The sequence below is a fragment of the Terrapene carolina genome, unplaced genomic scaffold (genome assembly GCF_002925995.2).
Source record: "Terrapene carolina triunguis isolate 2854851 unplaced genomic scaffold, T_m_triunguis-2.0 Scaffold233, whole genome shotgun sequence".
NCBI classification, from domain to species: domain Eukaryota; kingdom Metazoa; phylum Chordata; order Testudines; family Emydidae; genus Terrapene; species Terrapene triunguis.
This window is the reverse complement of record NW_020664584.1, coordinates 1,172,847-1,195,393: the sequence shown is the minus strand read 5'-3', so window position 1 is coordinate 1,195,393 and position 22,547 is coordinate 1,172,847.

The window sequence follows — 22,547 nt, the reverse complement described above, 5'->3', positions numbered from 1 at the left end:
GCCCTTGCTTGGTTAAGTATTTTAATAAACAAGAAGAAACCCACAGCAAATTCAAAATCAATCACTTTGCTCTCCTGTGAAACTGGATCTATTTCCTGGGATTACATGCAGCACCTTAAAGAAAATATTTACAGAATTTATATTCACATCCCGTTTGCCCTCTTCTCATGGGGCTCTCTCTTCCCCTCTCTCTTCAGCTCTCCCCCTCCCTTTAGCCTTTACCCCAAGTCCTGGTACAATACTCTCCTTTGTGAGAGAAACACTGTTTACTCTTGATCTAGGGTGGCGGTGGGGGGAATGTAAATGAAAAGGTCTGCCTCTCTTTCCCCCCACCCCTCTGTCTCTTTGCTGCACTTGGCGTTACAGTGACTTCTTGAAGGCAGAATAAGGAGGAATTCCCTCAAGAATTCTGAGTCCGAAAGGCGAGGGGAGGGTTAGAAGATGCAATAACTATTCATGCTGTAAAGAGAAGAAAAAAGAAAATATTTAGGGAGCACCATATTCTAGGGCCCACCACTTTGATCTTGAATTAGGAGGGTGTTGCAAATTGTCCACAAACACCAGCTGAAGTTTACAATTCAAGCGGGACATGTTGGGTCTAGGATGGAGATCAGTTCCCAGCTCTGTGTTGGTCTAGGCCTGGATGAGACAAGACCTGTGTATGGTGTGGAGGAACAGGAATCAAACAGAAACCCCGTGAGCAGAGAAGAGGATTTAGGATACCAGCGGCATAGCCATTAGGGTTTGAGAGAGCCAGCATGTGGCTGGATTTACTGGGATACTTGCTAGGATGCTGGTGCTTTAGTGTTTAAATGCAGAACTTTCCCTTCCCAACCTTCCACTATTTTGGCTGCATTTCCTTATCAGAAGCCAGGATTTCTCCTGCTGCTTCTTGCTGGGAAGACTTCCAGTAGAGAAAGAGATAATCTACGGGGTTCAAAACTGATGGCAGAGCACTGAACGGTGTGACAGGTGCTGAAAAGGAATCAAATGGGCAAGGCACTTCTGACCACTCCTCCCAGTTCAGTTTATCTTAAAAGAGTTATAACTGGTTATAGGGTTAGGGTTATTTAAAAAAATCTAAACATTTCTCTATTCATCACTGTCCCTGACAAATTGCAAGCAAAGGGGAGAGGCTGTTAATGTGGGGCTAGTTCCGTGCTCCTCTGCTCCCTCTGCTGGTTCTGCGAGAACAAACACGTGCCAGGGTCTGCTAAATCAATAGGCCAATGCAAAATATTAAGTGACTGAGGGGTCAGGCTCTGCGGCTCTTTCCCATTGAAACTGTTGGATCTGAGCCATATTTTCAAATCTTTCCTCTGTGTTACTTGTGTGAAAACAGCAAGCACGGCTCTCAAGAGAGGGAGCCTAGCAGCAAGAATTCCCCAGGACCCATATAGCTGAGAACCAAACATCTGAGATATGCCACGGGCATCTCACCTCACTTCCAACACCTGCTAAAAATGGCCTGATTCACAGGCCATTAAAGTCAACAGGAATCTTTGCACTGACTGCGGTGGGTATAGGTCAGACCCCTAAGAAGGGCGGGTGAGCTAACTCAGGTTTTTAGATACTGTGGCAATGAGCACACGATAGAGAGCAAGAGATGGGTGCAGATGGGAGTAGATAGAGTTTCATACAGATCTCATATTTCCTACCATTCTCATCTCCTGAATAACCCAAAATCCAAATCTAGCAAATAAATTGGAATCTTACTTCTAGAGAGAAAATTGCACAGTATTAACCACTGCTACCAAAATAACACCTCTTCTGTTTGCAGGGTGTCAGGCCTAAGTGTTCTGTCCTTGATCCCTCTGTGACATTAGAGTAGTGTGTATTGAAGGAGGTCATGATAGGTTGTTCTCCCTCCTCAAATGAAAACTCAAACAGCAGTCTCAGGTTAACTGAACACAAAAAAATTGCATTTGTTCTTAGTTCGCTCTCTCTCTCACACACACACACACACACACAAGCTAAATCAGGGCATTATGGTAGCAGAGCCATGTGCACATTCATAAATAATTTGTGCAGAAGGAAAATGACTTTAAAAGAAACTACACAGGAAAAACCATTCAATGGGTCTCTTGTTAAATCAAATTCACTGACTGGTTCTTAACTAAAAGGGGGAATTTGCCATGGCGGTCTGTACCATGTGCCTTCCCCACGCTCCAGACAGGTATTCAAACAGCTTACTGGAAACCATTTACTTTAAAAATTGAAAATGGGAATGTGATGGAGCATCCACCCCATACCAAGGCCTGAATGGGTAAAGCAGGCCAATTAACGTATAGGCTGCACCTGGAAGCGAGCCAAGGCCTGCTAAGACCTAATGGCTGATAAAGCCCAGCTGAGGGAGGAGCTGGCCTAGGCTTATAAAGAGAGGAAGTTGGTGGTAAGAAAGTAACCACAAGGAAGAGCTCAATAGTTGTGCTGGGGGTGGTTAGGTACAAGGAGCTGCTCTAGGTGAGAATAGGCTCTGGGAGTCTGTCTGGGGTTATAGACTCTAGTAAGAAGCTGAGTGGGAAAGTAGCTCTGGGAAGTAGAGGATGCTCTAGTGGTAACCTGGAGGTGGGCCAGAAGATATGGAAGAAAGATAAGAAAGAGCCGGGGCAACAGCAATGAGGTTGGCACTTGAGCAGACTGTGGTTGCTAGGCATAGGTTCCCTAGGCTGGAGCCCAGAGTAGTGGGTGGGCCTAGGTTCCCCTCCTGGAAGAGGGGCACAGACTGGGCAGTGGCTCAGAAGATTGCCTGAGACAGTTTGTTCAGTGGGACTGAAGGATTGAGTCACAAAGATGGAGAAACCTTAGTCTAGAGAACGAGATCATAGGGTGAGCAACAGAAGGCAGAGGTATCGCGGGGGGGGGAGTTAATCCACAGATGAGCTATAAGAGGGTGTGCCAGCAGTGAGTAGAAAAACTTGTGACAGGGAACAACAGAGATAGCAGCAGCCTCCCTGCCTACTATGTCTGATAATAACTCTTAACTCTGCCCTTCTCCTCTCCCCCCCCCCATTCCCCTTGCTTGTCCCTACCTCACACCCTCTCCAGATGCTTGAGGGAAGGTGAAAAGAGTGTAAAGGCCAGATAGGAATCTCTGTTCCGCTGGTGTAAATTGAGCAATGCCACTGAGTCAGTTTTTCTATTCCCCTGTCATTTGTTCTCACTTTGCACTAGTGTAAATGGCCTGACACAAGGTGCAGGGAAAGGGAGAGTCTGTAGCAGTGATCTCACTAGTGTTGCTCTGAATTTCTGCGGGGAACAGAATTTGGACCAATGTCAAAATATATATTTAGCACTGTCTGGAAACTTAAGCAAAGAGCTGTGATTGCTTTTGCAAAGCAGGACCAACAAGGAAATAAATATAATTACATCTGACCCGCTGCAGCCTCAGTGTTCATCAGTCCCTGTCATTCCCAAGGATGAAGCAAGTGGGAGGTGGAGGCAGGGCATTCTTGGTGACAGACCTTTGCCCCTGAAGTTTGCTCCTAAGTATCTGTGAAATAGATCAAAGCCCAACTCAGGCCATGTTTAGAACTTGTTACAAAACACATCCTGGCTTTGCACTTACTGTGGACTCTAGGTTAACTGCCAGGGATCCCACTGGCACATTTTTCCTCCGGCTCTATCCTTTTAAGTTGTGCTGCAGTTGACCAGGAGAGTCTGTGTGTCACAGTCTAGTTGCTCCTCATGCTTGGTAATTGTTACTTGAAATTAAGTCAACTGCAGTTAATGAGAGCTCTGTGCACTCAGCACTTCTGAGAATCTGGCCACTTACTATTTAGGTACCTAAATATGAAGTTAGGGGTCTAAGATAGTGTGAAGCCAAAGTTTTCCTCTTTTGTGCATAGGTTTACCCAAATATATAACACACACCTACTTCACAGGGCTTAATGATTGTAAAGCACTTGGAGACCCAGATGCCAGGCAACCTAGAAATGCTAAGGTTCATTTTAGTGGCTGGACTAAGAATTGTTTCCCTTCTTTGCATCTGAGTTTCACGGCTTGCAAATCTGGAGTGCGTATTATGTGAACAATGACCAAACCTCTCCCTTGGGATACACCTGACCCCTGTCTAGATAGGGTCAGAGAATCCTCAGGGGAAGTCAGGCTGGACACCAGGCATTGAGCAGGACTCAGACACCCTGAACTTCAGTGCAGAATCTCTGTGCCTGGCGCTATGTGTTGATAGGCAGCACTCCGCTTGCTGTTACCAGTTTGTGTGGATTCCTGCAATTGTTTACAACCGTTCTTCATTCATTGACTGCACCTCCCATTTGGCAGCACTGGGAGACAGAGCAGTGTTCTGTGCATGCCGTAGTAAGACCATTAGGGTCACATCCTGAGGCCCCCACGCCTGGGGAATGATTTTGTAACCTGATCTGTTTTTTTTCTAAGGTGTTACCTTTCTCTTTTTTTTTGTCCCACTCCCAAATAACCCTCTCCCTGCTACTGCATTATTACACTAGGAGTTCTTCATGTGTGTACCCTTGCCTCCTTAGAAGCCTGAGTGCAGCATGTATTGAAATTGTCCCAAGTGACACTTATCCTTGCTCCAGCTGAAGACACAACTCTGACACCCCTGTCTGGTTACCATTAAGCAGGTGATGCCCCAGATCAGATCAGCAACCCCTTGACCTACACAGACCCTTTCACACATCAACTAGTGGTTGAAGATTGCCCATGGGTGTAGGGAGGGATGTAGGAATAATTGTATCATGAGGTTCTAGAAACTTGAGCTCTGCTCTGAAGCTGTATGATATCGCAGAACTCTCAAAAAGAATGGTCTCTTAAACTGCTGCAGCCAGCCATGCTGGCTTTCTTCATCTATACAATGGACATAGCCAAAACCCCATTGAAATTCAGGGGGGAAGTCTTATTGTAGGACCATGATATCACTAGAAAGCTGTGATGGCAACAAGCCTGCTGCATGAAAATAACTAATCGCATCCGAGAGGCTTAGTGGAATCTCCACAGATCTGGCAACCAGCACCCCAGCTCTGCCACTCACCTGCTGTGTGACCTGCATGCTGCTCTCTGCCTCAGTTTCCCCATTTGTGACATGGGGTTCATAATCTTCTCTCAGGGATGTTGGAAGGGATGTTTGTAATGGGCAGTGGAAGTGATGAATCCTAAGTGCAATTTGATTGTATGAGTTACTTCTGCTTCAGCAAAGCTCTGTTGGCGTCCAGCTGCAGCCACAGATGTATTGGAGAAACACTCCTTGTGAAATAGCAAATCCAAAAGCTCCGCAGGCAGGGGCTTACCCCAGGAGAGTGGAAGGGAAGGGCAGCAGCAGGACTACGCATTGCTACACAGGGCTCCTGACTTGGCCCAAGTTGGGAGCTAGATCTAAACTTCTCTTCTGTTTATGGGTGATTCAGATTTGGGGGGATTGCTTGGATCCATCTGTTTATATAGTGGGGGTTCTACTGTGACCCCCACTATACGCAGCCTGCTGCATTCCTCCAAGGGCATCTAACCCATAAGGATGTCAGTGCTCAAACCGCACATACCCCTAAAGCACATTTGCACTGGTTTTCAAATAAAGGTTTTTGTCTTGCACCCCTTAGCTGAAGGCCAGTACAAAAACCCTAAGTCCGGCTGAGCTAACCAGCCTGGGGAAAGCCAGCCAGCTGTTTATCTGGCCCTTATTTATCTGACCACCCTAGAGGACATGACTGGGGTTTGGATATGTGAGGATGCGATAAACCGGATAATTAAGGTTGTATTCTAGCTGTTTGGATGGGCTACTTTACAGGGACTCTGGCAGAGCAACAGAGTGAGCTGTCCGTCATTGAGTCAGCATATATAAATAAAGCACATAACACAGGCTGTCTTTCGCTATCACATAGCAGAGCCAATAAATGCACGTGTAGCTCTTGATTTCATCAGGCCCCTGGAAAACATGCATGGACTTAGTCATCAGCATTCTCCTGCATGGTATGGCTATTTGATGAATCACTTGGGGTTTTCAATGGGAAAATATGATACTTAATTCATAAACAAGGCATCCTACTGTCCCCTGAAGGACAGTTTGCATGAGGTTGTTTTTTACTGTGATTGTCACGTTTATGGCTTTGAATACATGAGAGATCCAGAGCCACTGAGCCAAACACTTGGGGGTATTTGGAAGGCTGGGCTACAGAACCACATCCAGGTCAGACACCTGTCCCTACAATGGGCTGAACCAGAACCAGGAAGCAGATGCCTACCCTTAGAAACTGATCTGGGCCATCCCCATGTTTGAGTGTAAATTTTGTGGATCACGCCTATCTCTATACTGGATGGAAACCAAACCCTGAATCTGAATTCCCATCCAGGCTTTGAGGAAGATTGGATCTAGGCCCATCTCTAATTGCAGATTAGTTTATGGAACCACTGTTTGTTTGGTTAGATACCTATGTGTTTCAGAACCATCTTGGGGGGAAAAGTTTCCCCCCAAACCTTGGGCCAGATCAAATTCCCCAGATCCCCACATGGGTCCCCTTCGCAGGCAGATTTCCAACCTCCACCTCCCATGGCATTTTCCCCACCTAAGATACTGCAAAGGGTGCTCTATGGGGTCAGGATCTGTAGACTCCCTCCATCTCTCCCTCTTCTTGGGTTGAGGGAGACCTGCTCCCATCCCCTGTAGCTGTTGAAGTGAGGATTCCCTAGGCAGGGGAATCTGACAGAGGAGCAGCAGTTTCTGGGTCTCCCAGTCTTGATCTATTTTAACAATTGCTTATGGGTAGAGGGGACTGTTGTGATAATTGGGCCTACACATTTACCTTAGTTGTGAGCTCAACTGTAAAAAGTGAACGAAAGTTCATAAAATGTCACAAGAGCCTATAATAAATGTTGATCAGGGAAAAGGTGTAATGGTGAGACAGACTGAATTAGTCCAAACAAAAAGGCCTACTGACATCACTCAAGGATTGTGTTGAGATCATGCTTGGTAACCAAGAGAAGCATGGAACCAGAAACGAATAAACCAAAATTGGTGTATTGGAAACTGGGCCTAATTGGTAGACAAAATATGGGGTTGGGCTATTTTGCCCATTGCTCCCTTTTGGGATCCTCAAAAAGAAACTTTGGAAAGGCAAATGCTGCCATGATGCTGGCACACTGAAAGATGAGAGAAGAGGAAGGAGTGAGCGTCACCATCATGGCTGCCACTTTCACTGTCTCCTAGGACCCTGGACCGTCTTCATCCTAATCCTGAAAGATGTCCTGGCCAGACCAAAGAGGGAGCCAGGTTCACTGGTGTCAGCTAAATCCCAAACATCACCTGGGATGTGAGACTTCGTCACCTTCCATGCTTCGTGTGTTCTTTTCCTTCCCCACTGTATAACTACTCTTTCCTAGACCCTTCCTTTTGCTTCTGTCTGATAAGTTTGTCAAGCCTGTGTGGATAAGACTTTGTGCTGTGCCTGTGGTTCATCAGCAGTGAGGTTGCAAGTGAGTCAACATCAGAGGAACAGAAGCTGCATTTTCATTCCCCCTGTTCTTTTCTCTCCTCATTTTGAGTGTTCTTGTTTTGTCTTCTCGGAAACAAGATCAGACTTTAACAACAACAGCATCAGCCCATCTTAACTAACTTCTCTTTTCCCTCCCAAAAAGATAGTTATTGCCATCCAAGAGCCTGACAAACATCTCTTTTCTCCCCTTCTAAAGATTCTCTCCAGTGAGTGAGCGAGAGAGAGAGCAAGAGATGTTGTTAAAAAGAGAGCATTATTTAATACTTTATCTGTTTTTCCTTCTTTTCTATATCTTTAATAAGAGGCTAAAAGGCCTTTTAATAGTATATTTGTCATGGTACTAAGCAGGCTGAGGTCTCTGTGTAATAAACCCTGAACCTTTTTTAAAACTGTTTAATGTTGGACAGTTTCAAGGTCACGTGAACACCTTTGACTCTCTGGGCCCCTTTATTCCGTCTAAATAATACAACAGGGCCAGGGGCTAGTACTGGGTGGCCCTGCATTGGGTGGGGGTGGGAGCAGATGAGGCAGAGAAGGGAGTGCAGCCTGCAACTGTGCTACCTGTTCCTCTCAGCCCACTCCATGTGGCGAGTCCTCCTACGTGGTCTCAGGGTCAGCTGTAGCTAGCACAGGGCTTGAGGGCTCCGCATCTCACTCTACAAGAGTCTGCATGCTAATGGAAGAACCGAAGATGAACTCTGCCAGGAGGTATAATGGAGTTTTCCTCCCTTCTTTGCTACAGGAGAGGCAATCTGCCCAATGACTGGCAATGCTCTGTACTGCCATATAGGAGCCCTAGATTTGATTCTCAGTCCAGGGGCAAGGAATGCCTTCTGTCCATTGCTCATCTCTAAAGATGGCTGGGAAACAGTTTATCTTTCTGAGGAAATTTCTAGGAATTTTTTTTTTAAATGGCTTTGTCTACATTTTCCACAGAAATTTATTTATTTTTTAAAGTGGAAATTTGAATCTTGGAAAAAAGCCACAGACAAAATAGTTTGTTTTTCGGATGAAATATTTTGGGTTTTGGGTGTCTGTTTTTTTGACAAAAAAAATATTAAAATTTCCCACAGAAAGTAGGCCCTTTCTGGGGGACAGGAGGAGAGAATTTGTTGAGTGGGAAACTCGATTTTCCATCAAAACTGATTTTTGATGGAAAATTTGTGACCAGCCCTATGCGACACTGACCTCTCTGTCCAGTTAAAGAAGGTACTAATTGTCCCTAAATGGGGGTCCAGCTCTCTGCATCTGGAAGGATGAAGGCCATGACATGAGGAAGAGGGAATGAGTTAAAGTGTGGAAAGAATCCCAGGGCTCCTCCTGGCCTCTAGGATGGGGAGGAGGATTAAGAGCTCTGGACTCTATATTGCTTTTTTCTGTTCCCTTTTTTTGTGGTAATATTTGATGGCTGTAAAAGGGGGTGGGGGAGGAATCTGGAAACATAACTGCATCAATTGCTGTTATTTCTGTCTATCCCTTCAGAGCCTGGCTTTCTCCTCACCAGATGGACTGGCTTAAAGAACCTCCAGTTACTGAGCAGGTTCCCCAGAGGCAGGAGAGGCTGCCCTCTTTTCATTTGCCATGTTGAATTTTGCTCACACTGAGAAGCAATCACACTTATTAAGCCAGGTAACGGCCATGTGGGCTCTGCAGACCCCAGCTCAGGGAGATGCCGATCCCTTATTTGTTTTGGCAAATGAAAACCATATACATGCATTATTTCGAAACGGTTGGGAAATTTTGCTCAGAGCTGCTGTGGGAAGTGCTTGGGCTGGCCAGAGGCAATGTGTGTATAAGGTGGTGGAAGCTAGTCCCCTGGGTCAGATCTGACATCCCCTGCTGTGGCAGCACAAAGCAGCCAGTGTGGGGGAAGTCCGGGGTGTGGTAGAATTAAAATAGCAGCTCCTGCATCTGGTACAGGGGATGTGTCCAAGCAAAGAGGATGTGTCCAGGCTGTGCCTCCCCCAGCAATCTCCAGCTATTAGACTGGCATCTTGGGGCCAAAGGCAGTCAGGTGCAAGTTAGAGAAGCCTTGATGCTATTCTAACTTATGCTGTGGGCCACTCCTGTCCTGGCTGGCCCAAGGCAGGTTGGAGACAGCCCAGGATTGGGGGCCTCCATGCTCCTTCACACTTAATAAACTCCCTTAGACCTTCTTATGCCCATTCTATGGATGTGCCAGAGTCTGAGTGGATGCAACCTATCCCAAGGCCCTGAGTGGCATGCCCCCTTGCTGGGAAGGCTGGCCCTGTCACCAGAGCTCTGATTGGCTAAAGGATGGGCCATAGGGAGGAGCTGGCTGCCCCCACAAGGTTAAAGAGCTGACAGGAAATCCCACCGCCACTTCCTGCTGCCAGCTGGAGGATGGCTGGGATGCAGCTAGGGGTGAGACCATGTAGCAGGGGCATGTGCTGCTTCTGCTGCAGGGACACAGCAGGATCCAGTGGTGCTCAGGGAGCAGCCTAAGCATGTGATGTCCCTGGCAGTGTGCACCAGGAGGTGCCTTAATCTGGGACCCGGGGCCAAAGATGGAGGGGCAGTTGAGACTGTTTTTAACTGATGGAGTCAGAGCTCCTTTAAGCCTCTCGGGTGTATGTCGTACTCCCATTGACTCTTCTCTTCAAAGGAATCCATGTTCTGTCTGTGCTAATAAAGGCACATGTATGCAGTGGAGGGATTCCTGGCCAAATTCCTGCCCCCGCCCCAAGTATGTAGGAGTTTGGAATAACCTAGCGGACAAGGGTGTTCCCATCATGGCTGGAAGAAGGTAGGAATATGCAAATTATAGTATCCCCCACTCTACTTTAACTCTGTCTCCTTACACTGTATTCTGGCTTCTTGGAATAACACTACAGCACTGTTGACTCCCTTAGACATTGGCAGAGGGGGTATCAGTTGTTCTGAGGGAACCAAATACATCCACATGGTGACTTCAGTGATATTAGAGCACTGATGAATTTGGCCAGGAGAGTCTCAGGCTACGTCTTCACTACGGGGGGGGGGGGTCGATTTAAGATACGCAAATTCAGCTACGCGAATAGCATAGCTGAATTCGACGTATCGCAGCCGACTTACCCCGCTGTAGGGACGGTGGCAAAATCGACCTCTGTGGCTTCCCGTCGACGGCGCTTACTCCCACCTTCGCTGGTGGAGTAAGAGCGTCGATTCGGGGATCGATTGTCGCGTCCCAACGGGACGCGATAAATCGATCCCCGAGAGGTCGATTTCTACCCGCCGATTCAGGCGGGTAGTGTAGACCTAGCCTTAGTGAATAGGAATCAGAGTTAGATCCCCTTACACTGTGTTACACATCACCTCTACATTTGGCCCTATGAGTCTAAGGGAGTCTCAGTTGCCGAGGGGACTGGGGGAAAGTGTAAGTTACTCCAACAGGCTATGCCCTCCAGGCTTCTCTCTGAATATAACCCTGTGAGTTTGGTTGCTGCCTATACTAAGACCTCCCTGGAATTACGTTCCACAACAGCATTTCAGTTCTCTCTTTCCTTAGCTAATGACCGAGTAAGTAAATTCATGCAGTGATTGGCTTTGTCACTGGTTGACTGCACCCCTGTTAATCAGTCACCGTGCGCTTCCCTCTGAGGAAATGAGAGGGGAAAAATAAACCCGATTTGCTGACAGCCAGTAACGCCCGTCTCTTTGTGAAGCTGAATGAGCCCTCAGGCTGTCAGTCCTAGCAAGAGACATTTGACATGTACAAGACCATTAGGCCAGTCCATCCCCTGCTAATGCAGAATTGTTTCCCCCAGGTGTATATGGTGGGCAGAATATGTTCACCTGTTTGGTAGGGAGCTGACACAGGCTACCTCGCCTTACCATGTAGAGTGGATTAGAGAACCGCCCTTGAGAGGACACTCAGACATTCCCATCACTGAGACAGGGAGCTTTGCATGACATTGATGAAGTGTTCAGAAGAGTGAGACCTTAAGCAGCGATAGACTCAAGCCAAAATTGTAGGTCACAATTTTAACCACCCTGAAGGTCTGGAGTGGCCAGATCTGGGATTTACTTTGGGTCCAACCCTGCTCCTAAGCATCCAGCCTGTGAACCATAGTTTAGGAAGGAATGAATTGAAAACAGTTGTCCATTGGCTCTTGTCATCTCTCACAGAATCTTCAGAAGAGATGGGCAGAGAATAGCAGAGAAATGTGCTGCTGCAGCACACAGCCTGGGCACATTCAGCACCTAAGAGATCTCTCTCTAGAAATCAAAGGGTGTTGCAGAAGTCCTGTTCTGGCTGGCCCCCAGCATCCCCCTTCTTCCCGCCCCTACTTCCCTCCCCTGCCCGCCATGGACTACAAGGAGTAGCAGTTCATGGAAAGACAGAGTGCAGATTCATATCGCTCTTGAAGTGAGGAAGGCCTGCTGTGTTCAGCGCCATATACAAGAAAAATATGTCTGTTTCCTATGCCCAAGAGAGCAGCCTTGAATCTTCAGTGGTGCAGCAATCAATAAATTACTGTTTGGATAATGTTCTTCACTACCACTGCATAAATCAAGTCCTGCTTTCCCCCTTTGGCTACAGTTTTATGGGCAGCTCCAATATTCGTGATGGTTATAAAACTTCATCCTCTTACTGAAGGGCCTCCCAGATTATTTGTCATTTGGAATTTTCTTTCTTTCCCCCCTCCCCCGCCTCCATAATTAGCTGGTCCCAAAGCCTGGGAGCTGGGGACTCAAATAACCATCCTGCCTTCAGGCTATCTTTGCTAGTGCTCACAGGGTCATTGGTATTTCCTAGGTTGAAATATGGGAGGTGGAAGGATGGCGGGGGGATAATAAATGCTAGTTTCCATATTAGTGAGACAGGAGTCAATCAGGCATGGATGGGGTGAAAGACCATGTAATATATTCTTCTGGAGGCCTTTAGACCCAATCTCCCTTTTCTTTCTTTCTTTCTTTCTTTCTTTCTTTCTTGTTTTTTCCAGTATCCTTTTTTCCTATGACCACTTCATCTCCCTAGCTGCCATCAATATTATTTTCTCCCCAGCCACAGAGGGCAAGCAAGGAGAATGCCGCTGACCCTTTCTCATAGGTGTAAACATAGCCTTGTTAAAAGGGGATAATTACTGGGGTCTAATTAACCACTGGTGTAAAATCAAAGTGAATGGAGCCCCACGGAGACTTTCAGCTGTGCAGACCATGAAGCCTACGATGTGCGGTAAACAGCTGCAGCTCCAGCGCTTGTCAGTTCACTGCATTCAGTGAAAAGTTAACTCCTCCTTGAAACAGAAATATTGTCTTTGGGGTTGATTTATATCTCCCAGAATCAGCAGAGGCTGTTGCGGTTTTTTCTTTTCTTTTTCACAGATTCTTTCCACAGGCAGAATTTTCTTGGCTCCTCTCTGGATGTCAGCCTGTTACGTTTGGAATGGAGGAGATTCATAATGCTTGGGAGGGGATGCCTCGTGATGACAACGCTAGTAACACTTTGCACACAGAGAGCAGCATTTTTTCAGCCGTAGATCTCTCAGTGCTTTGCAATGGTGGCTGAACACCACTAGCCCCATTTACAAATGACAGCGAGCAGAGAAATGCTTTGCCCAAGTGAGTCCATGGCCTCACCAGAAGCAGAACCCAGATGCGCCATGCTGGGCTCTGGCCTCATTTTTATAAGCATTTCTCTCTTAGCGGCCACCATCCTGGGAAAGAGAAGAATGAGTTTCATGGAGTCGCCCCATACACCTTTTCATCTTTAGCAATGGGATCACTTTTATAATGCCTGAATCCCACTTAATAACAGGTGCCATGGACCTGTAGATTAAAATGTTCCCCAAATAGGATTAGGAGCTGTAACTGATTAATACAAACTACAGGTGAGCTTCTAGCCTATCTTAGACAACTCACAGGGGCCTAAGGGAGAGTAAGAGACCGCCATCCCCACTTCCCTGTGCTGCCTTCCTGCACATCCTTGCAGGGGTGGGAGTGTAAGCAGAGGCTGCACCTAGGGTGACCAGACAGCAAGTGTGAAAAATCGGGACGGGGGTGGGGGGTAATATATAAGAAAAAGACCCAAAAATCGGGACTGTCCTATAAAATCGGGACATCTGGTCACCCTAGCTGCACCTCTGATCTCCCTTGGTTTTGTCCCTGCCATCTTACAACCAGCACAGTGCAGCCAGCATAGCTGGGGATGTAGAAATCAGCCACTGGTCTGGGTCAGTAGCAAAGGATTACTCCCTGGGCGGAGCAAAGAAGGAATCGTACCTATCTAAGCCTCTCTGAGGCATGATTCCTTCCTTGGTCTGGTCCTGGCAGGCGGCACAACTACATGCCAGTGTTTATACAGGGCTGGTTGTATAAGCACCACCTAGCCCTAAGTACATTGGTATCCCTTCGGGCATTGAAATAAAGTCCATGTCACTGCTGGGGTGAAATACGGTAGCTGCTTAACAGCACCCAACGGGGGAGGAAACAAGGAAATGGAGAGAGAGGGAATGAAACAGACTGCATCCAGTTTAAATTGCAGTGGAGCTCTAGGGAGCCAGACTGTGATTACCTACATGGGGAACTAGGCAGGACATCCCTATCTTTGTAGAAAGATCTGTGGAATCTTCGGGCGCCAAACACAAGTGTTGTTTGCATTACAGTACTACAGCCGCAGTGCAGAAACTTGCTTCTGTCTTCCTGGAAAGCAAAGCTTAAATGGTGACCTTTGCTCTGCTGTATTCCTGGGTATTGTGGGAGGGCAAGGTGGTGCTGCTGCAGAGCTGAGCCCTTTCAGGACAGAGCCGTTCCCCAGGGTGGGCTAAAAAGAATAGCTCTATAACATGTCCCCTGAACTCTCACTTCTGTGGATTGCACCTTTGGCAGATCGCACTCAGGATAAAAGAGGAGATGGCTTCCCTGGGGCCTCTTGGAAGGTGAATCATGCTCCATGTTATTAGTGCATTGCCTCATCTGCTGGGATCAGAGGCAAAGGGTAGGAGGCCAGCTTGGCTGCATGGGTGATGAACATATGGGAGATTAGAGCCAAAAGCTTGAAACACCCTTTTCCTAAGCTTTATTCTTAGTCCTAGCCAGCAAGCTACCTGCTGCAGTTTCACTGGCCTCCTAATTTTAGCTTGTTCTTTAACGCTTTATGGTGTGACCCCCATCTCATTTGTCATGGTGTCAGGGCCGGCTCCAGGGTTTTGGCCGCCCCAAGCAGCCAAACAAAAAACAAACAAACAAACAAAAAAGCCGCGCTCGCGATCTGCGGCGGCAGTTCGGTGGGAGGTCCTTCGCTCTGAGCAGGAGTGAGGGACCGTCCGCCGAATTGCCGCCGAACAGCTGGACTTGCCGCCCCTCTCCGGAGTGGCCGCCCCAAGCACCTGCTTGGTAAGCTGGTGCCTGGAGTCGGCCCTGCATGGTGTGCATGATACGCCAGTTACATGACCTTACGGGCTTTGGGACTCAGCTGGGTTGCTTCCTGGAACATTTTCTGTGCTTATTGTGAACAGCTTCCCCGTGTTTGCTTGCAAAACATGCCCTTATGTGAAAGTAGAATGAATTATATTGTAAAAATAGAATGGATTGAAGAAATGATGTATGTTCCTTTAAGCAGGAATAAGGAATGTTGAAATATAGTTGTCAGGAAGAGAAACATTAAGGTTTGAAACAATGGGTCCACTTAAGCTAATGGTGGGACATTAACTGGAAATCGGTAATAGTTAGTAAGGAAATAAGATATGTATATCTAGCCCCAGGTAAACTTATCAGTTCTGCTTCCTTTTGTTATCTTGTTAAGTTTGCGCCCTTTTATCTGTATAAATAAGATAGTTTGAGTCTTGCATGGGGCTCACATTATCTGGGTGTATTAGCAGAGCGCTTTGCTAATAAATAGAGTGGTCTAACAAATTGTGAGTCCTGAATCTGACTTTGACACTTATGACTCCAATGCCAATAGTGGGTAGACATATATGCAGTACTTTGTCTGATCTTTGGTTGTGGTTGATGGGCCAATTGACTATTCTTGCATGTCTAGCTTCTGTCTATCTAGGGGCAAGTCTACACAGCAATCAGGAGGCATGACTGCAGCACATGTAGCCATATCTGAGCTAGCTTTAGCTCACTAAAAATAGCATTGACGCCACAGCGGCAGGGGTTAGCGACCCAAGTGCAATCCTGCCCAGGAGCCTGTGTACATAGTTGGGCAACTAGTTCGTGCCGCTGCAGCTACACTCTTATTTTATTAAGCTAGCTCAGGTGTGCCTACATGTGCTTCATCTGTGCTTCCCAACTGCAGTGTAGACATCCCCTCGGTACTTTTATAGAATCATAGAAACGTAGGGCTGGAAGGGACCTCAAGGCATCATCTAGTCCAGCCCCCTGTGCTGAGGTAGGACCAAGTATACTATCCCTAACAGATGTTTGTGTGACCTGTTCTTAAAAATCTTCAATGGCAGGAATTCCACAATCTCCCTTGGAAGCCTAGTCCAGTGCTTAACTATCCTTACAGATAAACAGTTTTTCCTAGTATCTAAACTAAATCTCCCTTGCTGCAATTTAAGCCCATTACTTCTTGTCTGACCTTCGGTGGACATGGAGAAAAATTGATCCCTCCTTTTGGACTCTCAAATTTGTCCACATATTTCTTAAAGTGTGGCACGCAGAACTGGACACAGTGCTCCCGCTGAGACACCAACATGGCCGACTAGGGTGGGACAATTGCCTCCCAACTCTTCCATATGACGCTCTTGTTAGCACACCCCAGAAGTGATATTCTTTTCAACTGCCTCATATTGTTGACTCAGATTCAACTATAACCCCCACATCCTAGCCAGTTATTCCTTATTTTGTATTTGTGCATTTGATTTTTTTTCCTCCCAAGTGTGGTACTTTGCACGTGTCTTGATTGATTTTTTTTTCTGTTTATTTCAGACCAATTCTCCAACATGGGCCTCATCACCATAATAGCTGAGTGCCTCAAAATCATTAATGGATTTTATCCTGTCAGGACTCCTGTAAAATAGGGAAGCGTTATTCCTATTTTACAGTGGGGGACCTGAAGCACAAGGTAGATTAAGTGACTTCTCCACGGTTGCACAGGAAGTCTGTATCTGAGGCAGGAACTGAATCGGGCTCTCCAGAGTCCCTGTCTAGTGTCTATCAACTAGACTATACTTCCTATCCTGCTCCTGGGGAAATACTTGTTCTCATTAGTGGCCAACAGAAGTTGTTGTTTCTGTATTGGCATATTCAGTATGGTGGGGAACGGGTGGTGGTGGAACTAAAAATCAAATAGATCAGATAAACTGAATAGCAGCAATTCCTGCGTCCATACTAAAGCATCTAATAAACTCTGCAGGTCAGCACACAGACACCCCCACAATTTCTTCCAGCCTCGTTGAGAATGAAACCAATGCCCAAGTGTTATCCATTTGACTTGGCCAGTCATGGACAGCTCCAGTAATTCAATCTGAAACACCCAGACTCATGTTGCTTTATCCGTTCATTCACTGAACTCTGCCCATGGCTTCATGGTGAGATAAATTGTCTATTTGAAGGGTTTGGTTGTGACCTAAGCCCACGGGTTCTGGATCGACTTTAGGCTTCTCTGAATAGAGCGGCTTTACAATCACTGAGCTGAAGGCATTTTGATTGCTTCCAGGATTACTGCCCTGTGTGTTTATTCCTTGAGCAAGGACGACTTCATAACTCAGGGACTCCCTTCAGTTCCTGACAATGTATATATATTGCAATCTTATAAGAATAATTACCATAGCCAATGATATTTTACTCTTGTCTTGCCAACATAAACAACTCGCTGGATTTACCAAATTGCATTGGGTCATCCTGAATAATTAGGCTCGCATGCTCTATTTATTACCTTGAAAATCCTTTCCCCTTATTTCTTTTTAAATGTAATATGTTTAAATGAAAACCAGATACAGCTCAGAAGGAATTTGAAATATGAAGCTGAGTGTGGAAGAATCAGTGAAAAAGTCCCCAGCTAATAGGAAAAGCTGAGCCATTCGGGGCTATGGAATAAAGGCGGGTCAGGCATGAGTTGCCGCATGGGGCTTAGTTTGGGTTGAGTCTCTGCAGACAGTCTCGTGTTTAAGGAAATAGAATAAGTAATTGAGGAGGTAGTTTATAATGACATCTCAGTCGGATGCACTGAGGAATGCGTTTGGGGTCTATTGCTGCCCGCGCTGGTATTTTAGAAGATCCCTTATGCTCTCCATTTAGGTGGTTTTGAGCCTCCAGTCAGGCTGTGCAGCACGAACCAGAGTGGCTTCCATAGAGTACAGCAAAGTGATTCTAAGGGGCTTTAGCACAGGATGCAGAAAATCTACCTTAGAGTCAGTAGGCAAGGAGTTAAATGTGGTTCCTAAACCCCAAAAGGCAGAAGGGGCTGTAGGGCCCAGGCAGGGCTGCTGACTGAAGGCTGATTTGGGTACTAAAGATGTGAACCAGGGAGCTTTATACAAAGAGTATCTCAGGTAGTGTGAGAGAGAAGGGGGAAGGTTAGCAATGGAGTCTAAGCGAGTAACAATAGGCAGTAATTCATGGAACCCATATACAATCAGATATTGCCTCAGTGAAATCTATAGGGCCAGATCTTCGGCTGGTGTAAATCAGCCTAACTCCATTGAAATCAATGGAAATGGGGTGGTTTACACCAGTGAGGATCTAGCCCATTACTAACAATAACTCCAGAGTCTCTACCCAGCTGGCTATTACAATAGTCACTCTACTTCCTGGACCAAGGAAGAGTCTGTGCCATTCCCAGTCTCTCACGTGGTGAAGTCCTTTCTACCCAAAGGTGAGAAATGATGTATTTGCTTATACCCTCATCCAGCTGGCTTCCTACCGATCACTAACTATGAGCAAGACACATACTAATGCCCCATCAGAGTACAGTCAGGATCCAGGCTCTGGCCAGAGAAGTTGAGGAGTGATGAATGGAGGACAGGGTATGACAATGGAAGCCAGGCTTTCCTCTTTCCCTCTCCTCCAGCTTGCACCAGCAGATGGCTGCTTCTCCACTGTAGCAGGTGCTTAGACAACACCAGCAGCTACTCTGGGTGAGCTCACAGCATGAGGGGTGGAGTGACTGCTCTCTGATAGGGCGGGGAGCCTGTCAGTCACTGCAAAATGGGCTAGCTGACAAAGTTCAGAGGTTCCACTCAGATTGACACCCAAAAATTTAAGTGCTTCCTTGAGCTTCTTGGGTCAGTGAATCTTCTGAGCCCTAGGATTGTGAGAAAGTTACCCAAACATATTTGAGTATGGTGTGCATTATATTCCAGGTTACCAGGAGCTCCTTAAATTAAGAACCTGAGACTTGACAGTGAGGTGCATGGTTTTGAGCTGTATCCGTTATTGGTGGACAGTCTTTGTATGGTCAAAGAAGCGTCTAAACTCTTGAAGGTGGGGGAAGAGCTGAAGGGGATTCCAGTGTTAGCTGCATTCTGCACAGACCTCTCTGCCTGTGGGTGATCCCGAAGTTCTGCTCTCACACTCTGCTCTGGGATATTCATTATACACCTCGGACTTTCTCTTTTAGTTTGCTTTTGGCTCATTCAGAGAGGAGATGCCAAGATCTGCAAGGGTCACAGCACTGAGAAAAGTAAACCCCGTTTCCTTTTAATGAGAAGCTGACTGTGTTTTATTTTTCTAACTCTTCTTAATTGGGGGTGGATGGGTGGGAATTCTAAGAATTGATCAGTCAAATGCACATTGTGACAGAATGATCACAGCTTTATTACTACCGTTGTCAGCAGTGGCTCCAGGCACCAGCGCTCCAAGCGCGTGCCTGGGGCAGCAAGCCGCGGCGGGCGGCCTGCCGGTCCCCGCGAGGGCGGCAGTCAGGCAGCCTTCGGCTGCATGCCTGCGGGAGGTCCCCGGTCCCATGGATTCGGCGGCATGCCTGCGGGAGGTCCGCCGGTCCCGTGGATTCGGCGGCAATTCGGTGGCAGGCACGCCGAAGCCACGGGACCGGCGGACCTCCCGCAGGCATGCCGCCGAAGGCAGCCTGTCTGCCGTGCTTGGGGCAGCAAAAAAGCTAGAGCTGCCCCTGTCTGTTATTCTTCTTCGCCTCAGGGATTGCTATGGATCCCAAAATTCACAGGTACAATGGGGGCCAGGGAAAACTTGTTCCATGCTAGGAGAGAGGCCTAGGGGGCACTAGAATAATAGGGTTTCTTTCAGGTCAGGATTGCGGTAGATTGGCAGAATTATGTGCAAGCTCAGTGCATAGATGCTATGTGGATAGGCATGCTCTAGGAGCCTGATCCAAACCCCACTGATGTCAGTGGGAGTCTTGACTTCAGTGGCCTTTTCATCAAGCCCTTTACAATTGGTAGAGTTGTCAGGTCGGGGATGGAGGTGCAGCCGCAGAGCTGTGTGAGGGCCCCAGGCTGGAACAGCAGGAGGATATTTCAGGTCAGATCTGAGGTCCGTTGGCAAAGCAGTGTGGGAAGCTTTGAGTGGTGCCTTCCTGCTCACACCAGGGCTCCACCCAGTGCTATTAGTCCTTCACTTGCATGAGCACTGAAATAAAAACAAAATGACATTCATTAGATGTTCTAAGGAGTGTTCAGGCATGTAATCCTGCGGGAATGAAGCAGCGATAACAAGTTACTGTAGTTACTGATGGCAGCATCAGTTAGGCTTTTCCAAGGATTAATCACTATCCAGATCAAATCTTGTACGATGTTTTGGGGCCAAATTCTGCTCTTGGTTACACCAGCCAAACTTCACTGGCCTCATTGGGATTATCCCAAAGTAAGTGAGGGCTGAATTTGGCCCTTGGTGCTTAAAACCTCAAGTTGGCACAGAAATATGGGAATGGCACAATGGGTCAGAGGTAGAGATGGGTCAGAGCTCCAGCATCACAATCAAGCATCTGAACCTGAACTTCCTCCAGGCTTGGATGTGGGGTGTAAAATTAGAGGGTGATTTCCCCAGTGCTGCCACCCTCATTCCGGGGGAATACTCCTTCCCCTCAGAAGGAAAGTGTTGCCCTTTGGAAATCCCAAGTGCTTTAGGTAAATCTAATCAATAAAATAGGACTGAGTCAATGAGAATATGAGAAGGAACTAATTCACCATAGTGTTAGCTGAAGCACTTGCAGATCCCTTGGGGACAGGCGGTGGAGAAATGTCAAGCAGCATCACTAAAATCCTGACTATTTATTATCCTAGTGCCTTAGAGCTCCCGCCATGGACCAGGACCCCAATGTACAAATGCAGAACAAAAAGATGGTCCTTGCCCCATGGAGCTTACAATCAAAGTATAAGACAGGAGACAACCAATGGATACTCCCAATAGGAGAGAGCAAGGAAACAGTGAGGTTACAATGGCCAGCATGATAGACCATGGCCTCTGCATACCAGCAGCTTAGCTGTTGTCAAGTTTTTTGTGCGCCTCCTGGCAAAGGGGAGCCGTAGGGAGGGTTTTGATTGAGGATAAAGAGGTGGCTCTGTGGATGTTTATGGGGAGCTCCTCCCACGTGTGAGGAGCAGCGTGGGAAAAAGCACAAAGGTGCTTGTTTGAAAATTTAACAAGTGGGCGATTGGAGGCTGGTGTCATGGGCCAGTTGGAGTCAGGAGTCAACCTTTAGATAGGTTGTGAAGTGCCTTGAAAGTGAAGATAAGCCGCTTCTGTTGGATGTGAAAAAGAAGGGGGAGCCAGTGGAAGGATGCAAAAAGAGGGGTGATGCAGTTCAAAGCGATGGGCTAGGAGAATGATCTTTGCAGCAGCATTCTGAATGAATAGGAGCAGGGCAAGACTGCATTTGCCAAGGCCAAAGAGAAGACTGAGACGCGAGATGATGAGAACTTGGACGGGATTTTTAGCTGGGTGGGTGGATAGGAAAGGCCGTATCTTAGAGATGCTCTGCAGAAAGAACCTGCATGATTTAGACCTAGCCTGGATGTGAGGATGTAGAGGAAGGTCCAAGTCAAAGAAGATACCCAGGTTACGAACTGTTGACTAAACCATTGATTTGCCAGAGCTAACCCTGCACCCTCTGCTGCCTGCAAGCCTCACTCTTCCAGTGCTAGAGCTGGGGCTGGTTTTGTGATTGGAGGGGGGGAGGCTTGTTCCCGATCTGTGCTGCCATCATGAGAGTGCTTCCGCACTATGAAACTGACTAGGGTGGTCTGAGAGTGATGTCTGAGGGGTGTTTGAGGTATCAATAGAAAATGTCATGTTGATTGCTTTCATGAAATGACCTGTTATTGGTAGGTGTGTCTGGTGTGATGGGGAGGAGGCTGTGAAGGTTTCAGAAGTAAATGTTGTGTGCCCTCCACGGGGCTGGCTTCTATGTCTCTGCTACAGGAGAAACTTCTGCAAAGCCTCATTAGTGAACACGGCGAAAACTGCATTACAATGAGTGAGGACTTGCTTTGGGGTCACTAGACCATCAGTTCAGCAGTAGTAGGGGTATGCTGAACTGGGTTTGAAAACATGGCTTCTGTTCGCATAGACTTGGTTTTTCACCTGCGGTCTTTTTTTTTTTTTTTTCCTTCACTGTCCCTTCCACACAGAACCGGCTCTACCATTTTTGCCGCCCCAAGCAAAAAAAAAACCAAAAAAAAAGCCACTCGGACTGCTGCCCAACCTGCGAAGCAACAAAAAAAAAAGGCCGCCCGGACTGTGCCACCCCAAGAATGGACAGAATACCGCCCCTTAGCATGTGCCGCCCCAGGCACATGCTTCCTCTGCTGGTGCCTGGAGCCGGCCCTGCTTCCACATTTGATTGTTGGAATTTATATGCACAAACCCAGTTTGCTTGGGCAAAACAAGTGTCAATGAGCATTGCAAATATCAATTCAAATATCATTGCAAATATCAAATATCATCCGTGTACAAAGCATAATGCACAAAAAATAATGGGTGCAAGTGACCACATGGGCAGAGTTTGCAGCCACCCAAATCAAGGCTTGTTCGAAAAATCTGGCCTTGCCTATTGAGCTGATTGAGTCTGAATGTTCCCAGAGCTACACTAGCCTAGGAGTTCCTGCCCGGTGGATGCTAACAGTCACTTGGGAGGGCAGATTCCAAGTGCAAACACAGACCTCAAACTCAGCCCACTTCTTTCTTGCAATGCGTCATGTTCTGTGTGCAGCGCTGCTC